This window comes from Octopus bimaculoides, chromosome 11 (genome assembly GCF_046866305.1).
Source record: "Octopus bimaculoides isolate indiv1 chromosome 11, ASM4686630v1, whole genome shotgun sequence".
Classification (NCBI taxonomy): Eukaryota; Metazoa; Mollusca; class Cephalopoda; order Octopoda; family Octopodidae; genus Octopus; species Octopus bimaculoides.
Window position 1 is genome coordinate 54,735,701 of NC_142938.1, and position 8,842 is coordinate 54,744,542.

General features: G+C 41.4%; 1 pseudogene; it reads right to left on the reverse strand.

Moving 5' to 3' along the window:
* Positions 1 to 6,353: 6,353 nt before the first annotated feature.
* LOC149133343 (uncharacterized) lies at positions 6,354 to 7,009 on the reverse strand (annotated as a pseudogene).
* Positions 7,010 to 8,842: the final 1,833 nt, after the last annotated feature.

The following is an 8,842-nucleotide window of genomic DNA, read 5'->3' on the forward strand; positions in this document are numbered from 1 at the left end:
AAAACCAAAATCCTAATAAGTAGGAAGGTAGATAAAACACAAACCCCTTCAGGTAGATGGCCCTGCTCAGTATGTAGAAAAGGAGTAGGTAGTAACTCTATAAGATGTACCCGGTGCAAGCTATGGACACATAAGAGGTGCAGCAACATCAAAGGCAGGTTAACTAGCAAGTTAATTTTTGTTTGTGGCAGATGTTCAGGTGCAATAAAGACTGTAAACAAACAGGAAACAACTTCTATCTCATTCCAGGGTGAAAAACTAGAGGTAGTCGATAGCTTCCGCTATCTGGGCGACCAAGTTAGTAGTGGGGGTGGGTGCGCTGAAAGTGTAGCTGCTAGAATAAGAATAGCCTGGGCAAAGTTTAGAGAGCTCTTACCCCTGCTGGCGACAAAGGGACTCTCACTCAGAGTAAAAGGCAGACTGTATGACGCATGCGTACGAACAGCCATGCTACATGGCAGTGAAACATGGGCTGTAACTGCTGAGGACATACGTAAGCTCGCAAGGAATGAAGCCAGTATGCTCCGTTGGATGTGTAATGTCAATGTGAATACCCGTCAGAGTGTAAGTATCTTGAGAGAAAAGCTGAACATTAGAAGCATCAGTTGTGGTGTGCAAGAGAGACGATTGCGCTGGTATGGACATGTGGTGAGAATGGATGAGGATAGCTGCGTGAAAAAGTGCCACACCCTAACAGTTGAGGGAACCCGTGGAAGAGGTAGGCCCAGGAAGACCTGGGCTGAGGTGGTGAGGCAAGACCTTCGTACATTTGGCCTCACCGAGGCGATGACTACTGACCGAGACCTTTGGAAATGTGCTGTGCATGAGAAGACCCGGCAAGCCAAGTAAGATCGTTGCCAGTGCCCCTGGACTGGTTCTTGTGCGGGTGGCACATGAGATGCACCATTTTGAGCGTGGCCGTTGCCAGTACCGCCTGACTGGCTCCCATAGGATTTTCGAGCGAGATCGTTGCCAGTGCCCCTGGACTGGCTTGTGCGGGTGGCACATAAAAGACACCATTTCGAGCGTGGCCGTTTTCGTGCGGGTGACACGTAAAAGCACCCACTACACTCTCTGAGTGGTTGGCGTTAGGAAGGGCATCCAGCTGTAGAAACTCTGCCAAATTAGATTGGAGCCTGGTGTTGCCATCCGGTTTCACCAGTCCTCAGTCAAATCGTCCAACCCATGCTAGCATGGAAAGTGGACGTTAAACGATGATGATGATGATGATGATATATATATATATATTTCAAGAAGAATGAAGATAAAGAAAAATTCGTTACAAAAATTAAGATATTAGGATGGGCAATAATGTACAAGGGAAAGTGTCTTGTGAAGGAGCTCAATGAAACAGATATGCATACAATTTCTTCAGGACATTATTATTCAGACTAAGCTAATAGTTCTAGATGAGTTTATTGGGAAGTTAATGTGATTTTCATATTTTCAGCCATTCAGTTTGGGGCAGAACTTCGTTATGAAGTATTGTTCCATATTTTTTCTGAAGAAGGTGTCATTCCTTGGGCATTTATAGAAGGAAAAGATCTTAAATTTTCCTTCTCCACATGTTTCTAAGTGTTTACCCAGTGGAATCTTTTTCAGTTCCTCCTGTCAGACATGTTGTCGGGGAATTCTGGCTTGTTGGCATAAAGAATTTCCAGTTTTGCCTATATAATTCTCCTTGCATGTGGGACAAGTTATGCAGTATATTACGTTCTGTGTCTTGCAATTCATATATATATATATATATATATATATATATATATATATATATACACACACATACATATATATACACATACATATATATATATATATATATATATATACACACGTACATATATATATATATATATATATACATCATCATCATCATCATCATTTAACGTCCACTTTCCATGCTAGCATGGGTTGGACAATTTGACTGAGGACTGGCGAACCAGATGGCTGCACCAGGCTCCAGTCTGATCTGACAGAGTTTCTACAGCTGGATGCCCTTCCTAACGCCAAACACTCTGAGAGTGTAGTGGGTGCTTTTACGTGTCACTGGCACGAGGGCCAGTCAGGTGGTACTGGCAACGACCACACTCAAATAGTGTTTTTTACGTGCCACCTGCACAGGAGCCAGTCCAATGGCACTGGCAACGACCACGCTCAAATGTTTTACCATGTGCCACCGGCACAAGTGCCAGTAAGGTGATGCTGGTAACAATCACGCTCAAATGGTCCTATTTACATGCCACCGGCATGGAAGCCAGACAGCTGCTCTGGCAATGATCACGCTCGGACAGTACTGTTAGCGCTCCACTGGCATGGGTGCCAATCATCAAATTTGGTTCAATTACAATTTCGATTTCACGTGCCCCTACAGGTCTTTGCAAGCAGAGTTTAGTGTCCAATGAAGGAAAGGTTGGCATGGGTGCCAGTCGTCGAATTTTGTTCGATTTCGATTTCACTTGCATCAACAGGTCTTCGCAAGCAGAGTTTAGAGTCCAATGAAGGAAAGGTACGCATAAGTGGGCTGGCTACACCCATGGCAAAGGCCACAGATTATGGTCTCACTTGGCTTGCGGGGTCTTCTCACGCACAACATATTTCCAAAGGTCTCGGTCACTAGTCATTGCCTCGGTGAGGCCTAATGTTCGAAGGTCATGCTTCACTACCTCATCCCAGGTCTTCCTGTGTCTACCTCTTCCACAGATTACCTCAACCGCTAGGGTGTGGCACTTTTTCACACAGCTATCCTCATCCGTTCTCGCCACATGACCATACCAGCGCAATCGTCTCTCTTGCACACCACAACTGATGCTTCTTAGGTTCAACTTTTCTCTCAATGTACTTACACTCTGTCTAATATGCACACTGACATTACACATCCATCGGAGCATGCTGGCTTCATTTCTTGGGAGCTTACGCATGTCCTCAGCAGCCACGGCCCATGTTTCACTGCCATGTAGCAAGGCTGTTCGTACACATGTATCATACAGTCTACCTTTTACTCTGAGCAAGAGGCCCTTTGTCACCAGCTATCTGAACTTTGCCCAGCTTCTGTTTCTGTAAAATAAGATTGTACTAATTTTGGTTTCATTAGTACTAATATTGGTTTCATATTTTGGCACAAGGCCAGCAATTTGTAGGGAGGGGTAAGTGAATTACATCAATCCCAACCCTCAACTGGTATTTATTTTATTGACCCCCACAAAAGGATGAAAGTTAAGCTGACCTCAGAATTTGAACACAGAATGTGATGTTGGAAGAAATGTCACTAAGCATTTTGTCCGGTGTGTTAACAATTCTGCCAACTCACTGCTTTACTATATTTTGTAATATTATTTTTTGGCACGACAAGACCAGCAATTTTGCTGCTTAGCATTTCATCAGATGCGCTAACGATTCTGCTAGCTCACTGTCATCATCATCATTACTGTCATCATTGTTTAACATCTGCTTTCCATGCTGGCATTGGTAGGTCCTTTCTACTATAATCACAAGGCTTGAAATTTGTGAGGAGGCTTTCATATGCGTATCTGTTTGATGTAACTGAAGGTAAATTTTATTGTTGATTACCAAATAATCTTAGTTTCTATAACCTGATCAATGACTTCTTAAATAAAAAGCAGAATATTCCATCAAATATTTTGTTTTCCAACGCTATTTTGCATTTCAACTTTGTAGTCCCTATTTACTTCACAATATCATTCTATACTGACGCCAATATCTTCGGGTCATTCTGATCTCTACTTACCAAGGTCCTGTAAAATGCTAGGTATAACTATTAATTAGATTTATCACGATATAATAACTGGTACCTATTTTATAGAAAGGCAAAGTCAACCTTGACCAAATTTGAACTCAGAATGCAGAGATGGACGAAATGCCACTAAGCATTTTGTCCAGCATGCTAATGATTCTGCTAGCTCGCTACCTTTTTGACATGTAGCATATCGTTTTTGTTTAGTCCAGTTTAAATCTAACTGAGCTGACATACAATGAAAGGTATTCCAGTCATCTTTTTTCGTTTTTGTAAATCAGGAGGCTATGCTTATATATTATGTTGTATTACTTGAATATTACTTTAGGACGGTAAGACATTTTTTTAGGGAAATGTCATTGCAATTTCTTGCAAGTTGTGTAACTACAAAGAGGATAATTTATGATTAAAGAGAAAAGTGTAGAACACTTAGTTAAACAGAGTGTATTCCCACCCGGTATGATTGTATGAAAGTGTAATGAAGTGCTACAACCAGTCCATAAAGTAGACTGATGACTCAACTGCCTTCTGATATCAGGTTTACTTAGGGAGGTAGTCATTATTGAAAATGAAATTGGCTTGAAAGGTAGTCACAGGTAAAATTTGACAATGGGAAATAGGGCGTGATCTTTATGTACTTTGTAACTATTTTTTGTTGCAGGCTTAGTGATTCTGGTGGTGGAGGTGGTGGTGGTGGCGGTGGTGGTGGTGGGGGAGTGGTGGTGGTAGTGGTGGCGGTGGCAGTGGAAGTGGTGGTATTTCAGTTAAATATTCAATAATATTAAAATGGCTGAGACCATTTCATGTATTGTGGTATCTTCAAAACTTCAACAGTAACTTTCCCTGAAACTCCAGCAATTTTCCCATGTCCTTAATTCATTGTTAAATAACCCACTCACTGTTATTCTCTTTGGTTTCTGCTGCTGGCCCTTCTGTTGACCTCATTACTAAACAGACTCTCTTTACTTTCTACCTCTCTATCCCATACATACAACTTTTTTAACAAGGTTGTCATATGCTTATCTGTTTGATGTAACTGAAAGTAAATTTTATTGTTGATTACCAAATAATCTTAGTTTCCATAACCTGATCAATGATTTCCTGAATAAAAAGCAGGATATTCCATCAAATATTTTGTTTTCCAACGCTATTTTGCATTTCAACTTTGTAGTCCCAATTTACTTCATGATATCATTCTATACTGACGCCAATATCTTCAGGTCATTCTGATCTCTACTTACCAAAGTCCTCTAAAATGCTAGGTATAACTATTAATTAGATTTATCACGATATATATTTTATAAAACACTGAAGTTGTTAATCTGTTGCACCTGTTGACTGAATTCTTCTCAAAATACTCTTGTCACTTCTCAGAAACTGTTATTAACTTAGGTGACAACTGACTCAGTTTGACAGAATTAATGTTTGTAGTCATCATAGATTGAGGTGATCTAGACTGTATACAACATAAATGATCACCATTTATATCTATGTAGCATACTTAATACATTAGCAGTGTTGAGTATTGTCTCAGAAAAGACTTTTTCTCTACTACGATGACTGCTGTGGTTTTAAATTATTACAGAAAAAAATGTAGAAAGAGGATCATGATCAAATTTTTATTTAACCACTGTCCAGGTGAAAAGAATGGTGTATAATCTCCTGCACTTTTGATTTATTTGATGAGAAATTATATAAAATTCTTTTATCTTTTATCTTCTTCTCATTTCAGTCATTAAACTACAGCCATACCAGGATTTTTAATCAAATGAATCAACCCCACTACATATTTTTTGTTTTTTAAGCCTGGTATTTATTCTATCAGCCTTTTTTGCTGAACTGCTAAGTTATAGGGATATGAACACACCAACAGTGGTTGTCAAGCAGTGTTCAGGGACAAACACAGCCATAAAGACAGACAGACAGACACACATGCACGCACACACACACACACACACACACACACACACACACACACACACACACACACACACACACACACACACTGGGCCTCCATTTTCTGTCTACAAAATCTACTCACAAGGCTTTGGTCAGCCTAAGGTTATAATATAAGGCACTTGCCCAAGGCGTCACACAGTGGGACTGAACCCAGAACCATATGGTTGGGAAGCAAGCTTCTTACCACCCAACCATGCCTGTGCCTATAAATAGATTATGGTAAATAATGGTTTCAAATTTTGGAACAGGGCCAACAGTTTTTTGAGAGGAAGTGGAAGTCATGTACATTGGCATCTGTTCTTGACTGGTACTTATTTTATTGAGTCTGAAAGGACAAAAGGCAAAGTCATCTTCAGTGAAAATTGAACTCAGAATGCAGAGAAATACATCAAGCAGAGCACGCTCTTTGTCCGGTATGCTAACGATTCTGCAATGTTCAGTTCATAAATAAAATGTTCAGTTTATTTAAGTCAGATAGAATGCAAGCAGAATCAATTTCAATTTAATATGAGAAACAGGAATTTGAATTAATACAATGTAAGTGTTACAGGTATAGTCCTTGTGGAGTTCAGCGGAAAGAAAAATATAAATAAATAAGTTTTGTAGCTGTTCATGTAGAAATTAAGGCATTGGTGCCTGCAAATCACTCACCTGGAATTTTTTTGAAATAGAAAACTTGTATGTATTTGACCAACCAGCGAACTCTTCACCCACTTCTTGTTCGAGTTTGCTGTGGAGACGGTGGGGAACTTGTGGGAGGTGTTGATGAGACTGTGTCAGTTTGGTGCAGAGTCGACGAAGGTGATGACGAATCTGGTCTGACGATAGCTTTGTTAAATTGATTGATACTAATAGTATTTGGCTTGCCATTCATGTCGACAATGAAGTATTTTTTCCTTCTCTGTAGTACTCTGTAGGGTCCAGAATACGGTGGACAGATTGTGATGGTATTGCATCGTTCCAAATAAAAACGTGCTTCCATTTGTTAATGTCCAAGGGGACATATGTGTCAGTTTTCTGCGAACGGGGTGTGTTAGGTGAGAGATGGGACATATGTGCATGGGGATGATGTACATGAAATGTGGGATCAAGAATATCCCTTGGAGGAACTGGAGCGATCGTTTGCCCAGGCAGGGCCAGTGTGGTGTTGTAAACTAACTCAGCCAGTGAGTGACCGATGTCGTCCTTAATAGATACACGGATACCGAGCAGAATAAGAGGAAGAAATTCCATCCAGTTGGTTAGGTCTGGACATGCTTGTATGGCTGATTTCAGTTGCCTGTGGGATCGCTCTATCATGCCATTTGCCACTGGATGATACGCGGTTGTGCAGCAGTGTTTGGAACTGATCGGGCATGTGAGTTCGCTGTAAAGGCACGAATCAAGTTGCCGTCCTCTGTCTGTTGTGATGGTTGCAAGGGCACTAAAACACAATACCCAGTGTGATATCAGTGCTTTAGCAATGGTTTCTGCAGAAGTATCAGACAGAGGGAAAGCTTCAGGCCATCGAGAAAAGCGGTTGATGCAGGTCAACAGATGTGTATAGTTGTTAGACGGTGGTAGAGGTCCGACTATATCTATGTGGATGTGTTGAAAACTCGCGTCAGATGTTGTGAAAGTGTCAAGAGGCGATTTTGACAGGCAGCGCAACTCTTAACCCAAGCATGGCTGTCCTTGTTAATGTTTGTCCACACAAAACGAGTTGTTATCATCTTCTGTGTGGGACAAATGCTGGGGTGTGATAGACAGTGAAGGGCAGTGAAAATACATCGTCGGTGTTGTTCGAGGACATAAGGATGTTCATGGCCAGTGGAGGTATCACACCTTTTCTGACAGGTAGAAGAAGATAATGGGAACAGCTAGAACTTGAGGGACGACAAATTCCGTAGCCTATTAAGCTCTTCGTCGTTTTCCTGATCTGCCACGATCAGCTGAAGATCATTAGTCTCTGGAGCATGCAGAGCATTAAGATGGACATATGAAAGTGCGTCTGCTGCTGTGTTGTCTGAGCCTTTGATATGCCGAATATCTGTGGAATATTGGGCAATGAAGTCAAGGTGACGGACTTCTCTGGGAGAATGGTAGTCAGGTCTCTTCCCAAAGGTGTATATTAGCGATTTATGGTCCGTGTAGATGCTGAAAATGGACCCTTCTAACATATGGTGGAAGTGTTTTATGGACAGATAACAGCCAGTAGCTCACATCCAAAAGTACTGTATTTCTTCTCCGCAGGTTGAAATCACTTGGAGAAAAATGACAATGGTTGCCAAATGCCATCAACCAACTACTGAAGGACACCACCGACTCCGGACATGGATGCGTCAACCAGCAAACTGAGTGGAACACCAGGTTTCGGGTAGACTAGCATCATGGCCCTAGCTAGCATATCCTTTAGTTTATTGAAGGAGGCCAGCTCTTTGTCGCCTAGCATTATAGCCTGTCTCTTCTTTGTTTTGTCACGCAGGACATCTGTAAGTGGTTGAGCTACTTTGGCGCAGTGTGGTAGAAAACACTGGTAGAAGTTAATTAATCCCCAAAATTCGCGGAGTTTCTGAAGGGACATAAGAATAAGGAATTCAACTATTGCCTCCAGCTTTTTGGGTAGGGGTCAGATTCCATCCTTGTCAACAATATGGCTGAGGAAAGGTAGAGACGAGACACCAAAAATACATTTACTGGTGTTGATTACGATGCCGTAGTCAGCTAACCGCTGGAATAGTTGATCTAAATGCTTTTCATGTTCAGCTTCAGATTTTCTTGCTACCAGTATATCATTGATGTACGCATACACGAATGGTAAGCCCCTTGTAACAGTATCTATAAAGTACTGGAATGTCTGCACTGCATTACAGAGACCGAAGGGCATCCACAAAAACTCGAATAGGCCAAAGGGCGTGGCAGTTGCCATTTTTGGAACATCGTCAGGTTCAATGGGTATCTGGTTATAGGCCCGTACTAGGTCGATTTTAGAAAAAAATCTGTGCTCCGTTCAGTGAACCAGAAAAATCCTGCAAGTATGGTATGGGATAGGTGTCAGCCACTGTAGCTCATATCTCCACATTCAAGATTTTAAATGCTCAACCATACAATAGTGCACTTTATATACCAGTGCGATTTAACCCATCCTTCACT